Source organism: Schistocerca serialis, chromosome 1, assembly GCF_023864345.2.
Source record: "Schistocerca serialis cubense isolate TAMUIC-IGC-003099 chromosome 1, iqSchSeri2.2, whole genome shotgun sequence".
NCBI lineage: Eukaryota > Metazoa > Arthropoda > Insecta > Orthoptera > Acrididae > Schistocerca > Schistocerca serialis.
This window is the reverse complement of record NC_064638.1, coordinates 396,559,250-396,565,249: the sequence shown is the minus strand read 5'-3', so window position 1 is coordinate 396,565,249 and position 6,000 is coordinate 396,559,250. Positions and strand designations below refer to the sequence as shown.

Sequence of the window (6,000 nt, the reverse complement as noted above, 5' to 3'; positions counted from 1 at the left end):
CAGTTGTACCTTATATGCCATTTAAAGTGGATTCACACTTTTTAGAATATGTCCAGCATATGTAAACAGTTGTGCTTTTGCCTACCATGGTCATATAATGCAATGAGCAACAGTGAGCAATATGTATATTGATGTAGTCTGTTGCACAAGTTGCTTTATGTTTTTTACAATATTTTAGTGATGGCAAACCTATTATAATGTGCTATTTTTATCCACTTGACATCCTGTGTGTGAGGTCAGCATAAAATGAACAAGTTTTACAACAAGAGATTTTAAGACCTGAAGATGACAGCATAGTTTGTTGAAATTGGTTGTCTTAAATAAAAAAATATTTTATGCAGTTTTAGTTGTTGAATGGTTTTTAACAATTAAACAGATTGCTCTTCAGTTCTCTCAAAATGAGAAAATTCAAGATACACCAGCTATTTTCTAATTAGTTAGTTGCTTAGTCATCCACAGATATTTACAAAATGATATAATGTAAGATGATATTCTAATAGAAAAACTTCACCACAGTGAATGAGACAATGTAAACAAAAAATGGAAAAAGGTTAGAATGTCCATCACAGATCCTGAGCATAGCATTTTACTGTAAGAAGTAGCAGTCTAACGTAAATGACAGTTGGCTATTGTTAAATAATGTTCATTTTTTATTGTATCTAAATAATCCTTGACTTTGTAATATGAATTATTTAAAATGTATGCTTTAATTGGTTGTTTTTTTATGTCCTTGGGCAATTTATTGAACAATGTTATTCCCTTGTACAAAATGCTGTTTTGTGTTTGTTTACTTTTGGTAATTATAATTTTAGTCTGGCTCTTGTTCCATGACCATGTACGCTGCTGTTTGTGAGATAACTGCTGATGTTCTTCTTTATGTGCAAAACACATTGGTATACATACTTACTTGGTACAGTTAAGAGCTCCCTGCTGTTTGAATAGATTGTTCATGCGAAACCAGAGCTACAGCTGTGATGTGAGTTGAGTGACTGTGTGGTGACATATGAATGGCATCTCCACCAAGTTTATCACCTGCACAGAGACAAACACATAATGGTCATAATAGTGAATGGAAAACAGGCCACCATGTCTCTTAGCAGAGTGAAGGCCACTTACATTTTCCATTTTCGAGGAGGTATCACCCCCCCCCCCCCCCTATCCCCCAACCCAACAGTCAAGAGCTGCCACCAAAACAAGTCGATTCACACCATCTGCTCTGGACGACACGTCCACTTCCAAGCCTGGTTCAGAGAAGGCATTCCATGTTCCACTTTCACCAAGAGAGCTCCTGTAGCAACTGCTACACATGTTGACTACTGTGACTGTGTGTTTTAGCTCTATTTGTGTCATCCAAAGAAGCATTTGTGGTGCAAGTTGAGTGACTGTGCAGTGACAAATGAATGGTATCAACCACGAAGTTTGTATGTGCAGCTTGGCATGCTGTGTTAATGTCTATTACTTACTCCTTGGAGGAATAACACTTTTGCTTTATAATGAAATAAATCTCAGGTGAACAACCTGGTATGAGTGTGCATGGGACACAATATTTCGGCAATTGTCCACATTGCCATCATCAGGGAAGAGGGGGGGGGGGGGGGGGGACAGCATTTTCTATAAGGGAATAACATTATACGGTACATTATCCAAAAAGAGAATACTACAATCCAAATATGTGCACCTCCTGATAAATGCACATTTAGTTTGTATGTTGTTCCATGATCATGAATGCTACTGTTTCGTAATTTATATAAATGATTTGTCCAACATGATGCCATGTAAGTCCATACTACCTTCGTTACAGTGATAGTAACTTGGACACACTCAAAAACAGAATTGCAGATCAATTCGGAATATCCAGTACATGGTTCAGAGTAAATGAATTGCAAATTAATCACTCTACAACTGTAAATATTCTTTTCAGCCCACATCACAACAAGGACTGTGGTGCCTCAGTTAATCATCTTGGCATTCATCTTGATACTAAATTAACTTGGGAAACTAACACTAACTATTTATGCATAAAGTTAGCCCGAGTCACCTACCTGCTAACTAAACTTAAGATTTGTGCGATGAACAAGCAACTACTGAACTCCTATTATGTCATTTTTCACAGCCACCTGACATATGCAATGATGTTGTGGGGCAGCTCCTCTGGAGCAAAATGAATTTTTATTTGGCAGAAAAAGACCATTAGGTAAGTTGCTGGAGCAAGAAAGAAGAAATCATGCAGAATACTTACAAAGATCAAAATACTGACAGTTGCATCACTGCTTATTCTCAGTTGCTTGGTGCATATCAAGGAGAACTAAGACAGCCATAAACTATGAAAATTTTTATATAACCATAACACACCTCAAAGGCAAATGATGGACATCCAAGTTACTAAACTTAAAAAATAATAGTTAAACCTAGATAGAGATACAATTATTTAATATGTTACCACCTACAGCACACAGTGTATCACTGAATGTCTTCAGAAATATTACAAAAAGGTGGCTTGAACAAAAATCCTTCTATATGATAGAAGGATTTAAGATACATAATAAAAATGATCTAACCTACTAAAGATGCTGCATGATATGACCACTTTATTTCTTGAGCTCTTCTGAAAATGATACTGTATCACACTGTTGTGTTTTATTTTCATAATACATTTACACTTAATGATTAATATTAATAAGCATGTCCCATTTATATTTGTTAAAATATTTTCATCAGCATGTGTATTGTGTTACACTTACTGTTTCTCCTTTTGTCATTCTGCACAACACATTTATATTTAATGATAACTGAATGTTTCCAATATAAACCATATATATTCCTTCAACTTTTTAAAAATGTATGGTTTATTATGTAGCTATACAATATATGCAAAATGACAATATCAATTGCATAGAAAATGCTTAAAGATCGATGAGTAAATCAAACCAAATCAATATTCATGATGTGCACATACATATAGGTATATATACTCATATGGAGTAGTTAGAATCCCCAGCTGTTTAAAGAGATCTCTGTATGGAGCTTGGTTATTATTTTTAGTTATTATTCAAAAGGCTCTTTTCTGTTGTATGAAGACTGTGTCCCTGTTGTGCATATGGGACCTCCAAACATGATACTTGCTAGTCTGTTTGTGTGTTTATTCCAATTCAGCTGACAATCAATATTAAACTCCTGAAAATTTGGTGTTTGCTACACAGTCAATGAAATTTGTATCCACACTGAATTTTACAGATTTATTTTCTCTTTAAAAAGAAATTAATGCTATTTGTTTTTTTAGGAACAGTGCAAGTTTACTGCATTATGATCAAATATGAATATTCATGATGGTTTCATTTTCTTTCTCAAATATGAGTTTTTGTGTTTTATCTGTCATTAGTGTTACTGTCATCAGCAAAAAGAATTTTTCCCTATGATTAACATTGTCTGCAAGATCATTGATGAATGCTGAAAATAATATTGGTACTAAGATCCAGCCCCCATGCACTCCTACAGTAATATTCTTGGGACATGATAACAGATTCACTAAAAATTTTGCTTCATTTGACATCTGTGATACCTCTGCTGTTTTATTCTGTTTTTAAGATGTAATCAGAGCCAGTCATTGGCAATTCCTCTTATTCCCAACTACATTAGCTTTTTTAGTAGAGTTTTAGAGTTGACAGTGTCAAAAGCCCTGTTATAGATATAAAATATACATGGTACACATTTATCCTTGTCTAGTGCCTCACATGATTGATTCTGCACTTCTGTTACTCCACAAACTTAACTTTGTTTCACTGAGGAGATTATATGAGGGTTGGAACTTTAATAGTGGCAACTATTTATTTACAGCTCAAACAAAATAGATACTTGTTTCAAAGTTTTACAGACCTTCAAAGTAGTCACCAGCATTGTGTATAACCCATTGCCACTGATGTGGAAGTCTTAGGATACTCTTAGCAGTGCCAGTTGGGTTGACAGTTCAAATGGCGTGGTCATTTGCCTGACAAATTTGTAGCAGTTCTGAAGCAAATGCCATGAAGTGTTTCCTTCAGTTTAAAAATCGAGTTGACCTCACGAGGGCTTACGTCAGGGCAGTGCAGTAGGTGGTATAGCACTTAGCAGCCCCATCAGTCAAGCAAATCAGTAACAGCTTGCACTGTATGTGCTTGAGCACTGTCCTGCAAAATGATGGTCAGGTCCTGCAGAAAGTTTCATCACTTCTGTCTCTAAGCTGGTCATAGGTTATGTTTCAAAAATGAACAGCTTCGAGACAGAAGTGATGACACTTCCTGCAGGACCTGACCACCATTTTGCAGGACAATTTTCAAGCACGTACAGTGCAAGCTTTGACTGATGGGGCTGCTAAGTGCTATACCACCTATTGCGCTCCCCTGACCTAAGCCCTCGAAAGTTCAACTCAGTTTTTTGAAACACAATCTATGACTCTGTTTAAACTGTGATTTATCTGTAACCAAGTTTTTAATGGTTGCTGGCAGTTTATTGAAAATGTGTGTTCCTGAAAACTGGACTCCTTTTTTTGATCAAGGTAAGTGATTTTAGAACTTTATGTAGATTGTTCTTATTCCTAGTATTGAAACTATGTAGTGAGCTATTGGTTGGAAATAAAGATATCTTACTTGGAACAAATTTCATTAAGGAATAAATATACTGAGAAGCAGTGGTTAGAATACAAAGTTCCTTGAACAGGTTTCTACATGATGTTCTTCAATTTACACCACAAATGATTCTTATACACTCTTTTGCATGCTACAAACTTTTGCTCGGTTTGATGAGTTACCCCAGAATATTATCCCTTATGACATAATAGAATGAAAGTAAGCAAATTATCCAAAGTCTTTTTTATGCCTCCTCACGTCTGACATCATTCTCTCTGCAAATAGAGACTTGTTTATGTGCTTAAGCAATTATGTGGTGTGACCCTTCCAACTTAAGTTATTATCGAGTTGTAATCCCATAAATTTAACACTGTCAACCTCTTTGATCTGCATGTTTTCATATGTTATACATATGCTGGAAGGAAATATCTTACAGGTTCTGAACTGCTTATAATGGGTCTTTTCAAAGTTTAATGACAGTGAATTAGACTTAAACCATTTATTAATGTCAGTGAAAATTTGATTAGCAGGTATTTCTAAATCTGTACTTGACTTGTTACTTATTGGAATGTTTGTATCATCTGCAAATAAAACAAACTTAGCATCTGGCAATGTAACAGACAAGAGGTCATTAATGTGTGCAAGAAAAAGCAATTGACCAAGATGGAACCTTGAGAAACACCACATGTAATTAATTGTCAATCAGATGAAGACTGACTGCTTACTGCACAGGTACTTCACAGTGATACCCTTTGTTTTCTGTTAGTTAGATAAGACTCAAACCATTTCGCAGCACTGCTGGTGACACCCTAATATTCTAATTTACTTAAGAGAATCTTGTGTGGATCAGTCTTGATAGTGCTTGTGGGAGTTTGGCTGTCCAATCATTCACATTCCTGTTCTTATATTGGTTATGAAGGATTAGGTATCTACCACTACAATGCTAGGTAACAGATTTATACATTCCTCTTATTTAAGATTTCAAAGGGAGTGTGAGTTAAATGGTTTTTCAAGGCAAGAAACACTGCACCTGTCTGGCTGCCTCAATCCAAGGTTTTCAGGATGTCATGCAAGAAACGTTCAAGTTGAGTATCATATGGTCAATTTTTCTGGAAACCATGATGCAACGGCAATCATTCAGTTCGGGGTACCTCATATGTTTGAGCTTGAAATATGTTCTAAGATTCTACAAAAAATTGATGTCAAGGATATTGGTTGGTAACTTAGTGGATAGCTTCTGCTGCCCTTATTATAGAAATATGTGACATGTGCTTTCTTCCAATCACTTGGCATGGTTTTTTGTTTGAGGAATTTATGTGTACTGTGGTTAAAAAAAAGGCTAATTCTTCCACAAATTCAGTATAATATCTGATAGGGATTCCATCAACATATGGAGCTT

The 6,000-nt window shown here is 35.5% G+C and overlaps 1 protein-coding gene across 1 annotated transcript in view; it reads right to left on the bottom strand.

The window, feature by feature from the left end:
• Positions 1 to 623: 623 nt before the first annotated feature.
• The window catches only part of LOC126471512 (ribosome-releasing factor 2, mitochondrial), a 239,993-nt gene continuing 234,616 nt past the window's right edge, over positions 624 to 6,000 (bottom strand). The window contains exon 16 of the mRNA XM_050099734.1: positions 624 to 1,032. The gene's annotated coding sequence lies outside the window, so the exon portion shown is untranslated. The remainder of the gene's footprint in view (positions 1,033 to 6,000) is intronic.